This window comes from Lithobates pipiens, unplaced genomic scaffold (genome assembly GCF_037356315.1).
Source record: "Lithobates pipiens isolate NorthernLeopardFrog02 unplaced genomic scaffold, aLitPip1_a1.2 Scaffold_22, whole genome shotgun sequence".
Classification (NCBI taxonomy): domain Eukaryota; kingdom Metazoa; phylum Chordata; class Amphibia; order Anura; family Ranidae; genus Lithobates; species Lithobates pipiens.
The window spans coordinates 329,807,600-329,833,067 of record NW_027507784.1 but is presented as its reverse complement, the minus strand read 5'-3'; the positions used below and the strand labels follow the sequence as shown (position 1 = coordinate 329,833,067).

The window sequence follows — 25,468 nt, the reverse complement described above, 5'->3', positions numbered from 1 at the left end:
GAATACTATGTAAAGCAGTAGGTATCGGATAAGGCGGTATACATGAATGGGTTCTTACATATTAGTTATGAATTTTAAAGAAATATTTATCTTTGTGATTACATTTTTTTAACAATTGCGGCAAATAAAAGTATGTTTTTACATAAAGATTTATGTATAATTTTGGTGCCTAAAAAGTTTGGCAACTACTCCAATTTTTTACTTTTTTTTTTGATTTTACAAAAGACTTTATTAACAAACAGCACAGGCAGACATTTTACTTCTTCTTGGACACACCCACAATGCGTCCACGACGGCCATTGGTCTTTCTGTGCTGTCCTCTCACCCGCAGACTCCAGAAGGGGGACGCAGGCCTCTGCGCACCTTGATTTTCTGCAGTCTCTCCAACTCTTCACAGAGTTTTGTTCTCCAGACCACCGTTTCTCAACTCCAATCCTCAAGGCGCCACAACAGGTCATGTTTTCAGGCTTTTTTTCCATTATTTTGCATAGGTGATTTGATCAGTTTCACTGCCTTAGTAATTACTACAGCCGTTTCATCTGAGGGAAATCTTGAACACACGACCTGTTGGGCAGGGGTGGACTGGCAACTCATGGGGCCCCCGGGCAATAGGAGATTATGGGGCCACACAATATACACACACACACAGTATACACTCACACAGTATACACAGACATGTGCACAGAGTATACACAGACATGTGCACAGAGTATACACAGACATGTTTCTATTGGCTGAGAAGGTACTGGAGAGGTGGGGCAGCTATAATCTCAGGATTTGTAGACCAAAAGGATGTCGGTAAGGGACATTTCAGAGACAGATGTTAAAAAAACACAGATTTTTACATACTGTCCCTGGTTTTACTAAAGCTAGCAACCCGGATGGGGCCCCCTAGTGGCTCGGGGCCCTCGGGCAGTGCCCGAGTGGCCCAATGGTCAGTCCGCCCCTGCTGTTGGGGCGCCATGAGGACTAGAATTGAAAAACACTGCTCCAGACCATTGGCCAGGACCTGGCTGTGCTTGCCATCCTTGATGTCTTTCTGTCTGTTTAGGGAACCTGTCTGGGATTTTGTACTGGCGGGGATTTAGCATAATGGTGATCAACGCCCTCAACCTCATCTTCAGTCAGCTCTCCTGCTCGCTTTGAGAGATCAATGCCAGCCTTGTGCAGAACAACATGAGCGTAACGCCTTCCAACACCCTTTATGGCTGTGATGGCAAAGGTGATCTTGTTTCCATCAATGTTCGTGTTCAAGACACACACAATGTGTCTCCAGGATTACTAGAGACATGGCGGTGGCTACAGGCAAAGAGAGAGCCCTACTCCAATCTTTTCAATATCTATCAGATTTGGTACGAAGAGAGGAAAACACATAGAGGAAAAGTAGAAAGCGCTGCACACCCCTAAAATACAAAATGTACAAAAAGAAAAAGGATTTCCCCGATGGGGCTTTTTGGCAGCGAGATAGCAAAGTCAAGTACCTTTATCATAGTTGTGTATAAAAAGATTGATTTATTCAAAAAATGTCCAATGTCATAGTGTGCTTCAATACAATGTATACAGTATATCATCTGGTTCAAAGAATACACATTACATATTCCACAACCCAATAAAACAAACATGTATAGTTACACATTGTTGTATTACATAGTATTGTATAGTAATTGAGCCCCGACGCGTTTCGACCAGCATATGGTCTCTTCAGGGGGACAGTTGGATCTGGAAGAATTTACATGAATTCAAAGTTAAAAAAACATGTCAATGTAGATAACATTTAGGTGAGCCAATGGTGGTATATTTACCGCTCAAGAGTGGAATGGGTATTCCTATCACCCAAGATTCTAAAAGCCGCTTAAGGAATCAGAGAGGTCTCTGATGTTTGCCCCCGTCTCCCCAGGGAGAAAGGAAGACCACCCTGAAGGACTTACAAGGAGCCACACTGTTCACGCCCCTGGAGGGACAGAGGAGACTGTGCCTGCAATCAACACCCAATAGCAGTCATTTAGTAATTGCGTAAAATAAAGTAAATAAACTCATAGCGGTTTCACCAGAGTATCAATATATTATAAATAATTATATATAGATGTATAAATAAACAGACTGACGATAAAGAGGGTTATCCAGTAATAATTTGGCACGGTGTCATGTATGTCCCGTAAACATAGTAACTTAGTCAGTATTAAAGGATGGTGTGCTTAAAAGAAAAAAGCATATTAATGTAATAGAAATATATTAATGATATTCGTAACAGTGATGGTACATAGTGAAGTGTAAGTTATGAGGGTGATTGTGTATGAGTGGATTGGCACGAACAACAAGTGCTGTATATGTGAAATAATGATACGACTGAAACAAAAACAAAAACAAAAAACAAAACTTGCATGCTGTGAAAAAGAACTAAAAGTAAATAAAAGAATGAGTGATAAATGTTAAGTACTTAAACATAAATGTGACAATGTGAGTGTAGTGGTGTAAATGCCATTGTGGTAGTAATAAAGTATACCTATGCAGTGTAGAAGTCCGTATGGACTTGTAAAGTGTTAAAACTTGTGACGGTTGTTTGTTAGTAAAACCAACCTGCTGTTACGCAGGAGTGGTAGGGACTATAATGCCCAAAAAGAGTAAATGCAAAGATTTGGTAACCCGATTTGAGCCTATCCCTCTTTTGATATCTGACCTACCCCACTAATTTTTAACATTTGGTTCCCACTGGTTTTAACAGGATTCTGATTTGGCACCCCAAACCAAACCCAGGTATATAAAGTAGCTGCCGCCATAATAGACGGTTTTCTTTTTTAAATCAAATCCTTTTTATTATTTTATATGAAAACAACATTGACACAATACAGACAAAACCACAAAAATAGAAAACACACCAAACCAAAACCCCCAAATAAACAAAAAACTCCAGACCACCCCCCTTTAACAAACCCCGCCATCCCACCACCCCCCGCTCACTCGGAGTATATATGACACACGAAAAAAAAGAATTACAATATCCAGTATTTCAAAGTACGCAGCACCCATTGGTTGACATGATACATTATGCCGCGTACACACAACCGGTTTTTCCGTCAGAATAAACTCTGGCGGTTTTTCCAACGGAGTTCCGCTGAAATGGACTTGCCTACACATGATCACATCAATGAATGTGATGACGTACGACGGGACTAGAAAAGGAAGTTCAATAGCCAGTAGCCAATAGCTGCCCTTGCGTTGTTTTTGGTCCGTCGGACCAGCACACAGGCGAACGGTTTTCCCTGATAGGAATAGATTCCATCGGAAAGATTTAAAACATTTTCTATTTCAAGGTCCGTCAGAATTTTAGAGAAAAAAAAAGTCAGCTGAAGCCCACATACGATCGGAATATCCAATGAAATGATTCCGTCATAAGTCATAGATTGAAGCCATCTAGACCAGATAACATCAAACTTATTCAGAGGGTTCCTTAGGGGATATGTATGCTTTTCAAAGAGAATGATCCTATTGAGCTCTACAATCCAATCGGACACAGTCAGTGGATGTGGAGAGGTCCGCTTAAAGGGGTTGTAAAGGTTCGTTTTTTATTTTCTAAATAGGTTCCTTTAAGCTAGTGCATTGTTAGTTCACTTACTTTTTCCTTCCATTTCCCTTCTAAATGTTTTTGTTCTTTGTCTGAATTTCTCACTTCCTGTTCCTCCTCAGTAAGCTGTTCTGGCTGACTAAACACCGCTCGGATGGTGGTGTGAAGTTTACTGAGAAGAAACAGGAAGTGAGAAATTCAGACAAAGAAAAAAAACATTTAGAAGGGAAATCAAAGGAAAAGGTAAGTGAACCAACAATGCACTAGCTTAAAGGAACCTATGTAGAAAATAAAAAATGAAGCTTTACAACCCCTTTAAGAGCAATCTGTCTATGGGCAACAAAAAGTGTGCGCTTTATAGTATTACCAGTGGGGGAGGTGTAGATAGAGGTATCACAGTAACCCAATATACATATAAGCGGTTCAACCGGAATGTTAATAGCCAATACCCTATTTAAGGTACCAATCACCTCCACCATAGAGGGTTTTCAGTTGGAAAGAATCTTCCTTGTGTTCCAGTTCTGCAGCCTCCAATGGTGTCTTTGGCATTGGTCTGGAGCATTAAAAGCACTTCCACTCTACCTGGATATTTCTTGAAGGAATGCAAATGAGAAGAGGAGACCGGGAAGACAGAAGGAGGAAGCCCTTCTGCTTATCTTGCATGTAAGTGACCTTGTGGCTGGCACATCCTTATTGCACTTATAGATAAAGGTAAAATATTTAAGTTATGTGAGTGACGTTCCCAGTGGGTGTGTAAAGTCATGGGAGAGTCAGCAAGGTTTTCTAATGAACAAACAAAAAGTAGCGCAGTCATCCTGTGACACGATAAAATAGTTATATAAAAGCTTCCCCAACTTCTCCATACAACATAATGTACACTTCTTTTCTTTTTAATGTTTTATGTTGAGATTTTAACCACTTCCGACCGGCGCACGACGATGTACGTCGCCAGAATGGCACTGGCAGGCATATTGGCGTGCAGGTACGTCCATTTGTATTTGTCGCCCTGCCATCACGCGCGCGCCGCCAGCGGCACGCTAGCGTGCCGGTCGCGACGGGACCCCCGTGAGTCTGGTCGTGGGTCCCGCAAACTCGATTGCCGCGGGGGTACCCGCGATCGTCTCACGGGGAGGCTGAATGGGGAGATGCCGATGTAAACAGCATCTCCCCGCTCTGCCTAGCAACAAGTGACGCTGATCTCTGCTCCATGTGATTGGAGCAGAGATCAGTGTTCACTAACACACAGCCCAGCCCCCCACAGTTAGTAACACGCCCCTAGGAACACTTAACACCTACACTGCCAGTGTCATTTACACAGGAATCACTGCATTTGTATAGCACCGATTGCTGTATAAATGACAATGGTCCCAGAAATGTGTCAAAAATGTCCGATGTGTCCGCCATAATGTCGCAGTCACAATAAAAATCGCCGCTATTACTAGTAAAAAAAAAATATTAATAAAAATGCCATAAAACTATCCCCTATTTTGTAAACGCTATAAAGTTTGCGCAAACCAATCAATAATCGCTTGTTGCGTTTTGTTTTACCAAAAATATGTAGAATAGTGAATGAAGAATACGTATTAGCCTAAACTGAGGGGAAAAAAATGTTTTTTATATATTTTTGGGGGATATTTATTATAACTAAAAAGTAAAAAAGAATTAATTTTTTTCAAAATTGTCGCTCTATTTTTGTTTATAGCGCAAAAAATAAAAACCGCAGAGGTGATCAAATACCACCAAAAGAAAGCTCTATTTGTGGGCAAAAAAGGAGATCAATTTTGTTTGGGAGCCACGTCGCACGACCGCACAATTGTCAGTTAAAGTGACGCAGTGCAGAATCGCAAAAAAGTGGTCTGGTCTTAAGCCAGCAAAATGGTCCGGTCTGAAAGTGGTTAAGAGAGGGGTTAGAGAGGAAATGTAATCATTTTTCAAAGAAGTGAACAGTAGAATGTCTGTTTGTGTTAAAATTATTGTAAAGTCTCCTTTTTTTTTCGTATTAAAATAACAAACATGTTATATTCACCTCCTCTGTGTAATGGTTTTGCACAGAGCAGCCCCGATCCTCCTCTTCTCAGGTCCCCTGGTTGGAGCTCCTGGCCCCACCCTCCTGTTGAGTGTCCCCCCGCAACAAGCAGCTTGCTATGGGGGCTCAGAGCCGGGCTGCAGCTCCCTGTGTCCATTCAGACATGGAGCTCCGGCCTGCGCCGCTCCCTCTCTCTTCTGATTGGCTAACTGAGTTTGATTGACAGCTGCGGGAGCAAATAGTGCCGCTGCTGTGTCTCAGGCAATCAGGAGGAAGAGTCCCTGATGGCCGGGGGGTTTGTGAACATCGCTGGATAGAGATGGGGCTCAAGTAAGTATTAGGGGGGCTGCTGCACACAGAAGGCTTTTTATCTTTAAATAACAAGCATGTTATACTTACCTCCACTGTGCAGCTCATTTCCATGATACAGCCAGCGGCCATAGCCGCTCACTGTATCACTCGGCCCCGTCCCCCGGCGTGCTGCTTCATTGGATGTGATTGACAGCAGTGCGAGCCAATGGCTGCTCTGCTTTCAATCCATCCACTGTAATCAATGAACAGCCAAAGAGGATGTCTGGGGCGAGCGCGGGACTTTTCGAGGGGTCAGGTAAGTAAAACGGGGGGGCTGGGGGGGCTGGCATTGTCGGAGGTATTTTCCCATAGAATGCATTAAGATAAAAAAAAAAACACCTTCTGCCTTTACAACCCCTTTAAGCTGATCGTCCTCCAGTAGAATCATGTACTTTCTTCATTTTTTTTTGGATGTTAATTTGGATTTCCTAATGATTAATAGGATCAAATCATTGTTTGTTTTCAACCATAGTGATGAAAAAATATGAGATATTGATGAACAGGATGCCCTTTTTTTTTCGAAATGAACAAAATTATAACTGTGAATGTAGTTTTCACTTGGGAAAAATTGTATACTTTGGGTGGAATGTACTAAAACTGGAGCATTTAGAATCTGGTACATGGTAGCCAATCAGCTTCTAACTTCAGCTTGCTCAATAAAGCTTTGACAATAAAACCTGGAAGCTGATTGGTTTCCATGCAGCACTGCACTAGATTTTGCACTCTCCGGTTTTAGTAAATGCCCTGTTATTCCAACAAATCGTAGCCTCCCTGGTGGTATTCCCGAGTCTGGCACGGGGTAAGATTTAAATACCATAAGCGGTATTCCCGAGCCCGACTCGGGACCGCATCGCTGGATCCATGGATGGGGTTACTTACCTTGTCCCCTGGATCCAGCGATGTCTCCCCACACTGTGACCTGCGAGCCGTCCTCCGCTCGATCTGTCATATCGCCGAGCTCCATTCCCTGCGAGCGTTGCGACACACGGGGACGGAGTTTGGCGCCAAATGCAAAAAGTAAAATACACAGTATAGATGCAGTGTATACTGTATCAAATAATTACACATCCCCTTTGTCTCTAGTGGTTTGTCCAGTGCCCTGCATACAGTTTTATATTATAAATACTGTTCTTTATGCCTGGAAACTTGAGATTGTCCATAGCAACCAAAAATGCAGTTTGTTATAATTATTTATAGTTATTTATTCTATTATATATATATATATTATAATTTATGATTTCGTATTTCACATTTTATCATACCCAGGATGTCTATTAGACTCTTGTTTGGACAGATTTAAGTGAATTATTTCTAAGAATTACAGGCCTACAATATAAAACACCAATTTCCATGCAAAATAATGGCACCGCTTTCAGCACCTAAAATCTGAAATAATCATACCGCCAGGGAGGTTAAATCAATGATGTCAAGAATGTTCTGATGAATGATTTTTCTACAAAAGTTTGAATACAACTCTTAATCCCCGTACACACGATCGGACTTTCCGAGGGGAAATTTTCAATGACAGCCTGTTGGCGGTAAATCTGACCGTGTGTACGCTCCATCAGACAATTGTTGTCGGATTTTCTGCAGACAAATGTTGGATGGCAGGTTTTTAAATTTTCCGCGGACAAATGTCTGTTGTCAGATTTTCAGAGCGTGTGTACACAAGTCCCTCGGACAAAAACCCAAAGTACAAGCACGCATGCTCGGAAGCAAGGACGAGCAGGAAGCGGTTGGTCTTGTAAACTAGCGTTCGTAATGGAGAATTAACATTCGTCTATGGAATGCTCTACCAATCAACATCCGCCTGGAAGAAAATCACCTGGCTTTTAGGAAAAAACTCAAGACCTTCCTCTTTTAGCAGATGATCAAAGCTCGCCACAGCGCCTAGAGGCGATTCAGTTCGCATTGTGCGCTATACAAGTATTTCATTCATTCATTCATTCATTCGTGACGCGGCAAATTATGAAATCTCCAAATGCAGCGCACAATTCTCTTCTTCTTTAATGGGATAATAATGAAGCTGCTTTGCTGGTGATACTGATGGAGTTATTGCAAATTAATTTTCAAAGGTTTTTATTTTCTAGTGATAACAAGAATAATATTATTATGCTTTTTTTTTATTATTATTTGAGCAAGTTACCACAACACCATTATCCTGTAGTTTTTAAGATCAAAGATACAACTATGTTGGTGTCCCTTGTCAATTTTACATTGTAATTTTTTTAAATGTAACTGCCGACTCCCCAACTGTCATTTGAAGTAAAACACACAGCCAAGTATTATTCTACACAATATTTTTATTGTGCATTAAAAAAAGAAAACATATAAAATTAGACATGATATCTGCCAATAGAACTTAACCAAAAAGTGCGTTCTATGCATCCAATAATATAGAAAATATACCAAATCAAATCATTATTATTCAACCAAAAAAATCATTTAAAGCAATAACTCCAAGGCCAATAATAAATAACACGTTATCTCCTCCGATTCCACAACATGTCTGGTTGACGAACGGCCGTTCAGAAATGTAATGAAAAGTGCGAAATGAAAAGCGCAAATAAACACTCACCAAACTTCTACTAACATGAAATTAGCAGAAGGAGCCCAAAGTGAGGCGCTAAAGAGCTGAAAAACCATGTAGTACGTCACTACATTCGTAATTGTTGGCCAACAATTGTGTGGCTGTGTGTATGCAAGACAAGTTTGGGCCAACGCCCTTCGGACCAAATTCCACGGTTTTGTTGTCCAACAATCCGATCGTGTGTATGAGGCTTAAAGAGGAAGTAAACCCTGATGGGTTTACTTCCTCTTTGTCTCCCTGCAAAGGTAAAGCATAATGGGCTACTACTAGTGTCACTTACCTGACACAGGAGCAAGCGATGTCACCGCTGTCCCCTGTAGTCCGGAGCATCCATCTCCTTCCGGGTATCACTGTTCCGGCCACTCACAGCGGGAGCCGCCACTAAAGGCATATCGCCGCTAGCAGCGGCATGCTGCTAACGGCAATAGTGTGCCTGCGCGCCGCTGTCTACGACGCATGCGCCATAGACAGCTGTGACTGTAGTTTTGTAAATATCTCCTAAACTGTGTAGGTTTAGGAGATATTTCTTGGACCTACAGGTAAGCCTTAATCTAGGGGTTAATCTAAGGGTTTACAACCACTTTAATAGTGTATGACCAGCTTTACAGCGAGGAGTCAGTGTAGAATAGAAATTTTTCCGAAATAACAAATTTGTTCCATTTCAAATTTGTTTGTTAGCGTTAATAATTTTGGTTTGTCATATTTGTTGTTAGAATTATTTGTTTTCAGAATTCCTGTCATATATTCAGATTCGGTTCGCATATTTCCTATTTTTTATTTTTATTTGTTATTGAATTGATTTAAAATGAGAATTTCAGAAGATGGTTATATTCTACTCTTTTCTATTCTTTTCTATAAAGCCGCCTAAATAGGAATCATTATATTATATCACTTTTATACCTTACTGTATATATTGCCATATGTTTCCATTTCAAACTCAAATTCATTTATGAATTTGGAATAATTTTCAAATTCAAATACATTTTCGAAATTTGAATTTGGATAATTTGTTTTGTTATCATTTATTTCGGATTCGTTGAAATTCTTTACTGTGATGATCTAGAAAATCGGATTTGTTGAAATTCTTTACTATTGTGATTTGGAAATTTCATTTTACATCTGAATCTCCAAACCAATGAAAAACGTGTCTGAAATTTGATTTGTAACAAACCGAATTGTACATGTCTAGTGTACGGTAGAAGACAACTGAAAGCCTCACTGTATAATGCTTCCCAACTGTTCTTCCGGCAGCCGGGTGCCAAAGCCCAATGAGCCCATCCAAGCTCCACACAATGCACGTCACAACAAAGAAATCCAGTCACATCATCAAAGTTAGGCAACTTCATTGATGGACAGCACACACTGCATCCTTCCATTCTAGGTCCATCCGTCTAACTCTCTTCATCCATCTGGTTTTAATTATAATGATTTGGGTGAAATGTGTTCAAGGGGTGGACCTAAAGTGGCACGGATGCAGTATGCGCTGGCCATCAATAAAACTGTCTAGCTTTGATGACCCATTGTCTTCATTAAAGAGGTAGTAAACCGCACATTTTTTTTTTTTTTTAAACCTGCAAAGCAAAAGGCATAATGAGCTAGTATGCACCACATACTAGCTCATTATGAAATACTTACCTTAGAACGAGGCCCCGACATCTGGCCCGATCCACGCCGAGGGAGCTGATATGCTCCCTCTGCGTTTCTTCCGGGTATCGCGGCTCCGGCGCTGTGAGTGGCCGGAGCCGCGATATCGTCACTCCCGCTCATGCGCGCGGGAGATTTCATTCCGGCCGCCAGGCCACTGCCAGATTTTCAGGCCGAGAATCCCCTTGTGCGCATGCGCCGCTGCAGTCAGCGTCGCATACCGAGGGGGATATCTCCTAAACCATACAGGTTTAGGAGATTTTTTTTTACCTACAGGTAAGCCTTATTATAGGCTTTCCTGTAGGTAAAAGTTTAAAAATCGAGTATACAACCACTTTAAGAATTTAAGTCAGACACAAATGCGGAATAACATAGACTGTACATGGTTGTAAACAGAAAAGGGGGTATCTGCCACAGCAAGTACACTATATTTTCAAAAGTATTTGGGACACCTGCCTAAACGTGCACATGAACTTTAATGGCATCCCAGTCTTAGTTCATAGGGTTCAAAATTGAGTTGGCCCACCCTTTGCAGCTATAAGAGCTTCAACTCTTCTGGGAAGGCTGTCCACAAGGTTTAGGAGCGTGTCTATGGGAATGTTTGACCATTCTTCCAGAAGCGCCTTTGTGAGGACCAGCACTGATGTTGGATGAGAAGGCCTGGCTCGCAGTCTCCGCTCTAATTAATCCCAAAGGTGTTCTGTCGAGTTGAGGTCAGGACTCTATGTAGGCCAGTCAAGCTTCTCCACCCCAAACTCACTCATCCATACTATATTGCCCAAAGTATTGGGCCACTCCTCCAAACCATTTGGTGGAGGGGGCATTATTGTGTGGGGTTTTTTTTCAGGGGTTGGGCTTGGACCCTTAGTTCCAGTGAAGGGAACTCTTAAGACGTCAGCATACCAAGACATTTTGGACAAATTTCATGCTCCTAACTTTTTGGGAACAGTTTGGGGATGACCCCTTCCTGTTCCAACATGGCTGCACAGCAAAACACAAATCATGGTCCATAAAGACATGGATGAGTGAGTTTGGGGTTGAGGAACTTGACTGGCCTCAACCTGATAGAACGCCTTTTAGATGAATTAAAGCGGAGACTGAGAACCAGGCCTTCTTATTCAACATCAGTGCCTGACCTCACAAATGCTCTTCTGGAGGAATGGTAAAACATTCCCATAGACACACTCCTAAACCTCGTGGACAGCCTTCCAAGACTTTGATGCCAATAAAGTTCATGTAAAGGCAGATGTCCCAATACTTTTGACAATATAGTGTACATAGGCTATCAAGCCTGTGAAAATCCAAGAATGCTCAGGTGCTTGACTCAGTGGCTGCTCCATTTTGTTCAATAAGAGAATGCTTTGGTTTCACTGGGAAAATGCAAAGCATTTTCTCAATGGTGCCTGTGCTGACCTCCTTTGTTCACAATTCAGCAGGGCAGCTGCTTGACACGGGACCCAGAAGAAAGTGGTGATAGTTGGAGTAGCGGTGTCTACTACAGTCGTTTCCATCCTCTAGCGCAGGAGTCTCCAAACTTCCTAATCAAAGGGCCAGTTTACTGTTCTTCAGACTTTTTGGGGGGCTGGACTGTGGTCACTGGGAGTAGAAATGGTCCCAATATCAATGGAAAAACAATGCTCCATCTTTGGTGGTAGGGGGAGGAATTTTGTCCTATCATTGGTGTCATTGGGAGGAATTGTGCAACCATCATTGGTGTTATTAGGCCCAATGGTTGGTGTCATTGAGGGAAAGTGTACCCCATTGTTGGTGTCATTAGGAGGAATTGTGCTCCTTCATTGGTTTCAGTGGGGGGGGGGGGGATCAAGCCCGATTTTTGTCATCGGTGGATGAAATAGTGCCCCAAGATAAAAGTAAGCAAAGGGCTGCATCTGCCCCCCCCCCCCCCCCCCGGGCTGCAATTTAGAGACCACTGCTGTAGAGGGTTCCCACAGGTATGGTTTATGCATAGTTATATTGGTCCAAGCTGGGGCAATGTAACTAGGTAAAAATCTTCTTTAAAAGTGTTAAGGGCGAGGGTGGGGAGGAGGAATAGTGACACTTTCACTTTAGAGAGAAAGTCCACTTTAAGTAATGAATGAGTGAATGAGTGACTTGTATAGCGCTACCTATGCGAACTGAATCGACTCAGGGCGCTTTTTGCCACCGGTGTCCATCTGCGGTATATCGCGGTCCATTTACCACGTGGGTTCCTGGCACGCTTAGTATGTAATGTAAATAATGACAAAGCTATCACCAAAAAAATGTACCGAGCATAAAAATGTAAAAATTGCTCTGGTCCACAGGTACCAGTACCGAAACGGCTAAATACATTTTTCATGCAGTTATAATACCAGTATTTTAAAACACATTGACTGTTTTTCCAATATACACATGTCTGCAAAGGTGGATTCTTTTATAAATTTTTCCCAAACTTCTCCTTTTAAGTAAATAATTTTTTAACAAAAAAAAAAAATCTCTCTTTTTTTGTGCCTTGTGTGATGTGGCTGATGCATCATGGGAGCAGTAGAAGATCTTTTGTTCTGCCTGGTTCCAATTAAGTGCTAGGAGGAACTTCAGGTTGAGGAAAACGACTCCTCCATACTTGCCCGCATAAAAGTTTCCCTGTTATTTTAATAAAACTATCCTGCGTGCTTTTGTGTCGCTGTTCAATTTCAGTTCATGGGTCCCAAAAGTAGCACTTGATGAGAACACGTTGTCAGCCAAGCTTATAAAGCTTTTTAAAGACATAATCATCTTCCCACAGACACGGTTTATCCAATAAAACTCAACAGTCAGCTAGGTCATTGCTCCCAGCACAGCAAACCGCATCACATTAAGATCAGCTTACGTAAATCGAACCGTCTAAGAATTGCTTAGGATGTGCGGTGGAAAATGTTATAGGGGATAATAGCTCACGCTGCAGGCCCTGAGGCTTCTTGATCATTTTATGAAGTTTTCTGCCGTACTCAACTAACTCCAGTCAGTCTTTTTTTTTTTTAAAGCTTTAGATCAGGGGTAGGGATCCTATGGCTCTTGAGCCAGATGTGGCTCTTTTGATGGCTGCATCTGGCTCTCACCTCTCAATTCGCGAATTGCGTGGTGTGCCGATCCGTGGATTGAGCTCATAGGAAAGGCCGCAGCTTCGGCCTAGCTCCGGAGCTGCGGCCATCTTGGTACACCCTGCGGCGGGCTAGGTGAGCGGCGCGCTGACGTCATCATCACCCGCCTCAACTGCTCGTGGATCTGCCTGCCTGTGTAGTGGTAAGCAAGCAGACAATCGTAGAGGAGATGTGGATATTACAGTGGGGGAGATGACGTGGATATTACAGTTATAATTGAAATTAGTCGATTAATCGATTAAAAAAAATATATATTAGTTTTAAACATAATGTATGGCTCTCGCGGAATTACATTTTAAAATATGTGGCGTTCATGGCTCTCTCAGCCAAAAAGGTTCCCTACCCCTCCTTTAGATAGAGCTGGGAAGGGCTAAAGATGAATTCCAGGTATGGTTCAGGTGTTTCCAGTGAAGGGTACTGTTAATAATACATTGTACAAAGCATTTCCAACCTTGGGGTAATGGTTTGGGGAAGACCGTTTTCTGTTGACTCGACCAATGTGCACAAAACCAGCTCCATAAAGACATAGTTGGATGAGTTTGTTGTGGAGCAACTCAAGTGTCCTGCACAGTGCCCTGGATTCAACCCTACTGGACTCCTTTGGGATGAATCAGAATGCCAACTGTCAGCCAGATCGTCTCATCGAACATCAGTATGTGACCTCTCAGATGTTCTTTTGGCTGAATGGGCCCAAATTCCCACAGACACACTCCAAAACCTTGTAGAACATCTTCCCAATGAAGCAGATCCTGTTAAAGCCACAAAGGGGAATGCTATAATAATACCCATGGTTTAGGTATGGGATGGCAACAAGTTTGTAAAAGACAAGTGTCCACAAACGTTTGCCCATATGGTGTACTGGGGGAGAAGAAGATAAGCGCTCAAGGAGAAGGTATCATGGATGTAGGTGGTTACGAGGAAGACTGATTTACTGAATAATGACTATAATATTTCAAAAGTGCCACCTCTCTTCTATAAAGCGGTTCTCTTTGTTTCGAGATTCTATTCACCTGAATGGGTCTAAATCCCAACTGGATGATTAATTGTTTTACTTTTCATTCCTTTTCCTATCTCAATTCTGCTGAGCTCTTTTTTTTGCATTCCCGTTTTATTTCTATTGGCATCCATGTACTCCAGCATTGGCTGCACATCATTGCTTCCTGACCAACTTCCTGATGTTGGGCTATATCTGTGAAATGTGTGTCGGAATGGCTGCTCGTAGTCTCCATTGGGAAGACCACGTAACAGGGTGACTGTGCAGAAGTATGATTGGAGAAGAGATGTCAGGTAGCTCCTGAACATAGACCTTCATGTTGAAATAACAGATATTCTTTTAAAGAAAACTAAAAGGTCAAAAATATTCAAACTTAATTTAAAATGTCTTTAACGTCCTAAAACCTATATGAGATTTTAGTAATTGATTTAGATCTATTTTAAAGTTATATAAAAATAGGACCAAGATGTGGAAAAACTTAACAATAAGGAAATTTGAGATGACCCTAATACTATGTAATATCGCCTGGAGCCAATGAGTATTCTGGGTTGCCATGATATGCAATAGACTCCAAATGTTGGCTTCTACGTGTACAAGAATTTCATAATCTGAGCTGCTTGCCCAGATATAATAACTGTTCATTCTGTTATTAGTGTTCCAATTTAAATACCTCTGGAAAATAATACCGTGATATTTTGCTAATGATGTCCTCTTTCATTCATTTCAAAAACTATGTTTACATTTTGGCAGAGTATGGAATCCTAAGATCTGAACGTTTTCGAAGTGCAGACTGTATTGCTGATTTTGCAAGAGCTGATCCTATATCATCTTTTGCTCTCCACCACCAGATTCTCTCTGTTGGACGCAACGTCGAGTCGGAACAGGACCAGCTCCCTCAAAATGTTGAAATGGTATCCAATACCTCTCTCCTGGCTTTGTCATGGGGCCTTGTGGTCAGAGGTTGCAACTGTGGCCTCTCAAAAAACATTAAAAAGGCAGCAGGCCCTCGTGAGAGATTGAAGATAAACTGAACTGATGCCGGTGAAAAATACGGAACTGATCTGAACTCATCTGAGGTCTGGAACCGGACTGATGTTTGGGACTTAAGGAGCTCATTTGTCTGTTGTTAGAGAAGGAGGCCTAATATTTTAGCCTTAGTTACTTTCTACAGAAGCAAGATTAGCCCAAAAATAACCTTTTTTTCAAGATTGTTTAGCACACAATGTTCTGAGGCCATGCCATCAATTTTTTTTTTTTTTACCACAAACAAAAACCAAATCTGCATGTACAAAAATGTTGGTACTCATTCCCAGTGAGGTTAGTCTGAACACCAGGAAAGGTTCTCAGACACTTTTTCAATACTACTCAAAGTTCTGAGATGTAAATGAAGGACAACCTTTTTAGCACAATGTATATAGGCCAAGTGTTTCTCAACCTTTTTTCAGTCAAAGCACCCTTTAAAATTAGGGACAGTCTCAAGGCACTCATTCATAGTTTCATAGTTAGTAAGGTTGAATAAAGACACCAGTCCATCCAGTTCAACCTGAGCGAGTGTCTACCCCTATGCCTGTACATTGCACACTCACATTGGTCCCTACCCTCAAGGAGCCCACAATCTAAGGTCCCCATTCATATACTAGGGCCAATTTTGGACAGAAGCCAATTAACCTACCTGCATGTCTTTGGAGTGTGGGAGGAAACCGGAGTGCCCGGAGGCACAGGGAGAACATGCAAACTCCAGGCAGGTAGTGTCGTGGTTGGGATTTGAACCAGCGACCCTTCTTACTGCTAGGTGAGAGTGCTAACCACTACACCACTGTGCCGCCCACAAAGTGTGAAAAAAAAATATTCTGATAGCTTTACATAATGCAGCAGCAGCAACATCCACATGTAGGACACCCAATGTTAGAGGTGATTTATTCTTCCAAAGCAAATACACTTTTGCACACTGGTACTGCCTAGTATTCCAAGGGGTACAGGAGGGCCAAACAAGCATGCTGTGGAGACAACAGTCATCCTCCTTATTAACTGATGACGTCATTGGTTGTTAAGATGCCAGTATCTAGAAATTCATAATGGTGCATAACGAAAACCCGAGACTTTGTCTAAGTAAAAGGCAGGCTTGATCCACCTGCTGGCTTGTATACAAATTTTAGGCATTTTGCCAAGGCACCCCTGAAGAAACCTAATGTCACCCCAGAGTTCCTGGGCACCCTGGTTGAAAAAGGCTGATATAGGCAAAGGATACACCTCTAAGCCCTTGTACACACGGTCGGAGATTCCGACGGAATGTGTCCGATCGGACCGTTTTGTCGGATATTCTGACTGTGTGTGGTCTCCATCGGACTGTTTCCGTCTGAGTATCCGACGGACCAAGTTTTCCAACTTGTTGGTAAAATTTTCCGACAAAATGCTCCGATCATGTGTAGAGAATTCCGATCGGACAAAGTGCCACGCATGCTCAGATCAAACTCCTACACCAAAGCTATTGGCTACTAGCATTAACGTAGTCCCGTCGTAACGAAATGACATCATCACGTCGGATTTTCCGACAATTTTGTCCGACCGTGTGTATGCAACAGTTTCGGACAAAATCCGTCGGACAAAATACGATGGGGCAAAATCTGACGGATTTGGTTGTCGGAATCTTCGACCGTGTGTACAAGGGCTAAGAAGGATGAGTTTTATGCTGCCGCAGCTGGGGGAGGTTTGGTGTCCATATGGTTCCTGGTTCTTTCTTGGTAAGCTTTCTTGGGTCTGACTCACTGGCAGGGTCGTCTTTAAGGCAGGGCAAAAGGGGCAGCTGCCCTGGGCCCTGTCATTGTTGTGGGGCCCAAACAGCTGGCTCATATTTGACAACTATCCCAGTTTGAAGTCCTGCTACTAATGGTGCCCAGCTCTGCCCTATTGTTGTGTACAGATGACTCACCTGCAGACCCTGTGTTTACATGTAAATAACCTGCATTCATATGTAAATAGCAGCAGCATTCATATATAAATAGCTGCGTCCGGCGGCATAGATATGTAAATAAAGGCACCATTCCTATGTATATCATGACCCCCTACAGTGAGGAGATGATGTGCTGTAACCTCTAGCAACCAATCAGTGAGCAGTATTACTGTACAGTAATCTCTAGCAGCCAATCAACAAGCAGAAATCATGTGCTGTATCATCTAGCAACCAATCAGTGAGCAGTATTACTGTACAGTAATCTCTAGCAGCCAATCAACAAGCAGAAATCATGTGCTGTATCATCTAGCAACTAATCAGTGAGCTGTAATGTGTGCTGTAACCTCTAGAAACCAGTCAGTAAACGGTAATGATACACTGTAATCTCTGGCAACCAATCGCAATCGTTGCCTGATCTGATTTTAAGTTGAGCAGCTAATTATTGTATGTCCCAAAGCAGGTGGAGAGCGAAATTGTATGGGGGGGGGGGGGGGGCAAGAAAATGTTCCTGTGCTGAAACCGGAGCACCTACTGTATATATAAAGAACCTGCCACAGAGGACAGGACCATTGAGATCTACAGCGCACCCGAAGACACCAGATCTGGAGCACTTCTATAATGGACTCTATCCTATGTCGGTATGCTGGGGCAGCCATCAAGCCTGAGTCAGGGATTAGGGATGTAAGGAAAATACTGTTACTGTTTTTATGTAGAATGACCATGTTTTTCAGTAAAACTTTTTAAACTTTGTTCTCCCCTGGTCTGAAATGACTCAAGGGGTGTGTAATGCAAGTAACCGGCTCACATAGTTTACAGGTCATGTCAACTATGCACATTGGCTTATAAAGACAGCAGTCCAAGAGTTATACAGTGTGCAGACATGAGTGATTACCAGGGGTAAAGAAGGTTTCGCATACAGCCTGTCATAAGCAAGAATATGTGATAGGTGGAATAACTTCTTGCAGGAGGAGTTGTTTTTCACACTCTCTTCATGGGCTTTCTGCTTTCCATAGCAATGGGAGCAGATCAGCACCACAGAGGTCCACAGCCTGTGCGAAAGGACGGCAGAGGAAGAGTCAAATGAGTGCGTGCATGGGGGTGGTGGTGGACCACAGGTACACTATATTACCAAAAGTATTGGGACGCCTGCCTTTACACGCACATGAACTTTAATGGCATCCCAGTCTTAGTCCGTAGGTTTCAATATTGAGTTGGCCCGCCCTTTGCAGTTATAACAGCTTCAACTCTGCTAGGAAGGCCGTCCACAAGGTTTATGAGTGTGTCTATGGAATTGTTTGACCGTTCTTCCAGAAGGGCATTTGTGAGGTCAGGCACTGATGTTGGACAAGAAGGCCTGGCTCGCAGTCACCGCACTAATTCATCCCAAAGGTGTTCTATTGGGTTGAGGTCAGGACACTATGCAGTGTTTTTCTGGAAGAATGGTCCAACATTCCCATAGACACACTCCTAAACCTTGTGGACAGCCTTCCCAGAAGAGTTGAAGCTGTTATAGCTGCAAAGGGTGGGCCAACTCAATATTGAACCCTACGGACTAAGACTGGGGTACCATTAGAGTTCATGAAAAGGCAGGCGTCCCAATACTTTTGGTAATATAGTGCATGTGAAGCCTCGCAAAGTATACAGCAGTTTCTCTCCATGTCTTCGAGCTGAAGAGTAAAGTATATCATGTAAGGTGTGCAGATAAACCGGTGGAAACAAATCAGTGTTCAAGATGCAAAAGCAAAAAGCAAATTCCAAAATGGGACCTTTGTTATATCTCACCAATATTAAATTTACAAAATAATCACATCTAATAAAAAAACATTTTTTTTATTGATACACAATATAAAATCCAATATTTAAAACTGTAGTTGTAAGAGTTTGGGTATACGAATACTAGACATGCCAGCGCCTGTCTACGCGTTTTTGCAAATTTTTTTTTTTTTCAAATCTTCAAGACATTTAGTGAAGCTGTTTTCATGTCCAATGCATAAAGAGACAATATTTAATCTGAAAATAAATGAACAAACATTAATGTTAACCACATATGACTATATCAGGGCTTTTTTTTTCTTTATTTCTTCCAATTAAAGCGGAGGGCCGTTTAAAAAAAAAAAAAATTAAAAGTCAGCAGCTGCTGACTTAATAAGCACACTTACCTGTCCAGGGCGCCCGCGATGTCGGCCGCCCAAGGCCGACCCTTCCCTCGGCTCTTGGGTCCCGGCGCCGCCATTCCTTGTAAGGGAAACAGGCAGTGGAGCTTTACGGCTTCACTGCCTGTTTCCTACTGAGCATGCGCGAGTCGCGCAGCGCTTTGTGAATGGGACGCGCTTTGTGAATGGGACACACAGTTCCCAGAACACAGCGCGACCCATTACCCAGAAGACAACGCGACGAGGAGAGAAGAAAGAACATCTCCGCGGAAGAGGAAGATTAGGATTATGTGCCTAGCAACAGGCATTTCTGGTAAATTAAAAAAAAACAAATTTTCATTTTTTTTTTTTAGATTTTTTTGTAATTTTTTAGATTTTTTTTTTTTCAGGGTGGCCCTCCACTTTAAGCCAAAAATTCAAAAAGAGTCTGATCCCAGACAAAGTCGAGGGCCACCCAGAGCTTCCCCTCGTTAATATGCAATGCAAATAACAAGCTTTCAGATCGTAATAAACCCAAAAGTAAGCATTTATTATATTGCAGCTTACCGGTTCTTAGATGTGATGGCTGCATTAGCTTTCTTCCTTCTATATTTATCTGCTGATCCAGCCAGCAAGTCTCTTGTTTTTTTTTCAAAAGCACAAGCTCTCCAGCAGAATGTATCAGTTTGCATGGAGGAAATAAACCACTTAACAGGGGTGAATAAAATGATCAGCTTTTATTTATTTATGCAAAACCTTGATCCCAAAAGGAAAAAAAAAAACCGTTTGCTGTAACTGCTTATAAATTATTATCTGGTGTTTGGCCTCAATTTGTTAGTATATTTAAATCTACTAGTACATTTACCACTCCTCTTTCTCCAGACTGACTGCTCCTGTCTGCTGTGATTCCTAAGCGCCTTCATGCAGAGTGGAGGCGCTCTAATACAGGAGGTGTGCTACTGGTCAGATCACCAGATGAAATTAAAGGGAAAAAAGCCTTAAAAAAAAAAAAAAAGAATGCAGCCACCACATCTAATGATTGATAAGCTGCAATAAATTACATTTTTGGTTTTGGGTTTAATGCCACTCATTATAGGTGATGAAAATAGACTACAAGTTAATAAGAGGCTACATTTTTTTTTTTTTAGGTTGCTTTAACTGACATCATCTGCAGAATGAAGTTTATCCCTTTGATCTGCAGATAAATTAAAGAGGAAGTAAACACTGATGGGTTTACTTCCTCTTTTTTTCCCTGCAAAGGTAAAGCATAATGGACTACTATGCATCGCATAGTAGCTCATTATGTGTCACTTACCTGACACAGGAGCCAGCGAAGTCGCCGCTGATCCCTGTAGTCCGCCGCGTCCATCTTGCTGGTGGCGTCTCGCAGCTCCGACCAATGACAGCGGCGCAACCGCGATGACGTCACTCCCGCGCATGCGCACGGGAGTCGCGCCTCGCAGCTCCGTTGCTGTCATACGGCGAAGCCGCGATGACGTCACTCCCGCGCATGCGCACGGGAGTCGACAAATTTGGCAAATCCATTCTTGGATTTGCCGCATTTAGTGCGCCTGCGCGCCGCTGTCTACGGCGCATGCGCCGTAGACAGCGGTGCCCATTTTCGGGCAAATATCTCCTAAACCATATAGGTTTAGGAGATATTGCTTGGACCTACAGGTAAGCCTTAATCTAGGCTTACCTATAGGTCCAAGTTGTTTGGAAGGGTTTACTTCCTCTTTAACAAAATGATACAAAAGTAACATGTTACTTTGTATCCTTCTGTATTTGCAACTGGAACGGTGATGTTTATACAACACTGAATCAGACTTTTTTGACAGCTGTAGCTGCCCACACCTTCTCTCTGGATGCCACAATACGCACCAGGATTTGAGGTCAAATGGCACATCACCCCACAAACCAACAGTGAGGTCTGGAGGTGGGAAGCTCATGGTGTGGGGCTCTTTTTCAGCATACAGTACTGGCAAACTTAATATCATTGAAGGAAGGATGAATGAAAAAAGGTACCAAGATATTCTTGATAAAAATCTGCTGCCATCTACCAGGGTGATGAAGGTGTAAGGCCGCGTACACACGCGCGGACTGTTGGCCCAACTTTGTCCGTCCAACAGTTTGAGCGAACAGTCCGCTCAAACTTAGCATGGACGGACATGGCCACACACGACGGACGAACAGTTTGCTGAAACCGTGCGCGATGACGTGAACGGCACGTACGACGGGACGAAAAATACGACGTCCTATACACTGCAATGCAACCTTCCGACGTGGAAATCCTTTCTGAGCATGCGCGAGACTTAGTTGGCCGAACAAGCCTACACACGAGCGAACAGTCCGCTGAAACCTTGTTTCAGCGGACAGTTTTTCGGAATTTCCGTAAGACCTTGTTCGGCCAACTGTCCGCTGAAACTGTCCGCTGAAGCCCCACACACGAGCGGACTGTCCGCCCAAACACTGTTCAGCGGACAAGGTTGGGCGAACAGTCCGCGCGTGTGTACGCGGCCTAACGAGGGTGGAAATTTCAGCAAGACAATGATCCCAAACACAAAGCCAAAGATACTCTCAATAGGTTTCAAACATTTTTATGGACTTGAATCAAATAGAAAATCTATTGAAAGAACTAAAGATCAGAGTTCATAGAAGAGGCCCACGGAACTTTCAAGATTTGAAGACTATTTATCCAGAGGTTGTCTTTGTGAAATAGACATATGAGTGCTGCAGCATTGTTGCAGAGGTTGAAGGGGTGGGGGGTCAGCCTGTCAGTGCTCAGACCATACGCCGCACACTGCTTCAAATTGGTCTGCATGGCTGTCGTCCCAGAAGGAAGCCTCTTCTAAAGATGATGCACAAGAAAGCCTGCAAACAGTTTGCTGAAGACAAGCAGACTAAGGACATGGATTACTGGAACCATGTCCTGTGGTCTTAGATGACCAAGATTAACATATTTGGTTCAGATGGTGTGAAGCGTGTGTCGCGGCAACCAGGTGAGAAATACAAAGACAAGTGTGTTTTGCCTACAGTCAAGCATGGTGGTGGGAGTGTCATGGTCTGGGGCTGCATGAGTGCTGCCGGCACTGGGGGGCTACAGATCATTGAGGGAACCATGAATGCCAACATGTACTGTGACATACTGAAGCGGAGCATGATCCCCTCCCTTCAGAGACTGGACCACAGGGCAGTATTCCAACATGATAACGGCCCTAAACACACCTCCAAGTTGACCACTGCCCTACTAAAGAAGCAGAGGGTCAAGGTGATGGATTGGCCAAGCATGTCTCCAGACCTAAACCCTATTGAGCATCTGTGGGACATCCTCAAATGGAAGGTGGAGGAGCACAAGGTCTCCACCATCCACCAGCTCCGTGATGTCATCATGGAGGAGGGGAAGAGGACTCCAGTGAAAACCGGTGAAGCTCTGGTGAACTCCATGCCCAAGAGGGTTAAGGCCGTGCTGGAAAATAATGGTGGCCACACAAAATATTGACACTTTGGGCCCAATTTGGACATTTTCACTTAGGGGTGTACTCGCTTTTGTTGTCAGCGGTTTAGACAATAATGGCTGTGTGTTGAGTTATTTTGAGGGGACAGAAAATGTACACTGTTATACAAGCTGTACACTCACTACTTTACATTGTAGACAAGTGTCATTTCTTCAGTGTTGTCACATGAAAAGATAGAAGAAAATATTTAGAAAAACGTGAGGGGTGTACTTACTTTTGTGAGATGCTGTAGTTCTATGCCGATGATCTTCATAGGAATGTGCACAGAGGTTTCCCTTTTTACCAGTCCCTCCCCTCCCACCTCTCTCCCCCTCTCCTCCCGCCTGACGTCAGCGGGGAAATTCTTGGCCCATCCCGCTGTAGCTCTCAGATTGAAAGAGGGGAGAGGCGGCCGGTCACGTGAGCGCAGAGTGGCTCTAGGAAATAAGGTATAGAACTGTGTGTTTTTTTTTTTTTAATAAAGCATATACAGTGGAGAGACATTATGGAAGACAGGGGGTTGCCTGAAAATTAACAAGTTGGGTTACAACCACTTTAATTGAACAAGCTGAGGTTAGAAGCGGATTCCTATGCAGAAGCGAGCCTGATTTTGCCCTCCACTGTCTATTTGTTCATTATCCCTTCTATTTCTGTATGGGGACGATGGCACTGTAATTATTTTAATAATAAAAAAAAAAACATCTAAGCAGATTTTTTCCTAATCAATATACAGCTGTCACATGACCCAGTTCTCTCCCAGCCTGTCTGCAGGGAAACATAAGCAGGAGGAGCTTCTAGTCCTCTGCTGCTGGTCATGTGTTCAACATTAAAAAAAAAAAAAACAGCCTTTGGAATACAGGGTAAAAATAAATAACGAAAATCAATAAACTGTTTTCAATTTTCATACAAATATATATTTTAAATCTTTATTATTTTTTTTTTTGGCAATAACATGGTGTGGGTCGGGCTTTCGGCCAGTCACAGGCTGTGTCACGCCCCCCCCCCTCCCCCATCCTGTATCTTAAAGAATAATGCCCTGTACACATGGTCGGACTTTCCGTCGACAAAATCCGTTGGATTTTTGCTGAGACTGATTTTGGCCCAAACTTGTCTTGCATACACACGGTCGCACAAAGTTGAAGGAAAATCCGATCGTTCAGAACGCGGTGACGTAAACCACGTAGGACGGCACTATAAACGGGCCAGTAGCCATTAGCTTTCATCTCGTAATTTATTCTGAGCATGCCTGGCATTGCATCGGAATTGTCTACACACGATCAGTATTTAAGCGATCGGATTTTGTTGTCGGAAAATTCTAGATCCAGCTCTCAAACTTTGTGTGTCGGAAATTCCCGACAACACGGCCCGATCGCACATCTTCCATCAGAAAGTCTGAACGTGTGTACAGGGCAAAAGAGGGAGGTGAAACCTCCATTATTCTACATGTGATATCCGGTCCCCATTGTGTTTACCTGGTTAGTGGGCATGGAGGAGGAGGGAGGGCATGAGCTGTCACCTACCACTGTGTAGACACCCACATGTGTGACTCTATAGTCACATGGGCTGCTCAGATGTGATAGGGAGGAAATGCCCAACATGGAAACTGTCATGGTTATGCAATAGAGTTGGTCTGCTTACCTGTTTCCATGTGTTCATCTCTAGAGACCAGCCGACCCTCACCTGACTGCTTTTGTAATCCATCCTCTGGCATGACTCCACCCTAGCTCCTATCAGAGAACTCTATATTAACCTGTGCACTGCAAGCCAACCCTGCTGATCAACCATTGTGTATTCCTTTGTGTGTTAGCTTCCTGTTACCTGCCGTGTGCTCTTCTGTTGTTCCGTTACCGACTTTGGCGTGTCTTTGACTATCCCTGTTTGCCTGTGATCCTGACCTTTTGGCGTGTCCCTGACTATTCCTGTCTGCTTGGGGCCCCGATCTTGGCTTCGTCCCTCACCATCCCTATCCTCCTGTTGCCTACTGTGGGTGTGAGCTGGGGGACCCTGGGGGTCGCGACCTGGAGCCAGTTGCAGCCAAGTCCATCCTCACCACTCGAGGCTCTGGTGAACACCTCCTGGTTCTTAGACTCCGCGCCCCAGGGAATCTTACGCTCTAACCCCGGTGGGACCTGTCTCCCGTCCGCAGCAGTCAGCCGTAGGGTCCACAACCTTGCGGTGCACTCCTGATCCCTACGGTGTGCATCTGTCACCTCGCCTCAAGGTGACCTGACAGAAACTCACTGAAAACTGAGCATGTGCAGCTCTGCCAACACTGCTCTGCAAAATCCCCTAGCTGAAGTGGGGACATGACCAGAAGGGGGAGACAGAGAGCAGAAGGATCAACCAGGTTTTTTTGCCGAATACAGAAAAGGAATCTCATAGTGACTGAGTATGAACAGAATGTAATACTCCATTGATTGATCGCTTTTTATGATGTGGGTTTAGTGACACTTTAAGAATAATACACCCACTGTATTGGGATACATTCCCCCATTATCTGCACGGTATGGGTTCATCATGCCATGATGCCATGGGCACAGCGTTCTGTATCTCAGAACTTCAATAGATCAAAGTGTAACTATCGTCCTTTTTTTTTTTTTTTTTTG

General features: G+C 43.2%; 1 pseudogene; it reads right to left on the bottom strand.

The window, feature by feature from the left end:
* Positions 1-208: 208 nt before the first annotated feature.
* On the bottom strand, positions 209-1,291 carry LOC143925560 (small ribosomal subunit protein uS13-like; annotated as a pseudogene).
* Between the last annotated feature and the right edge of the window lie 24,177 nt (positions 1,292-25,468).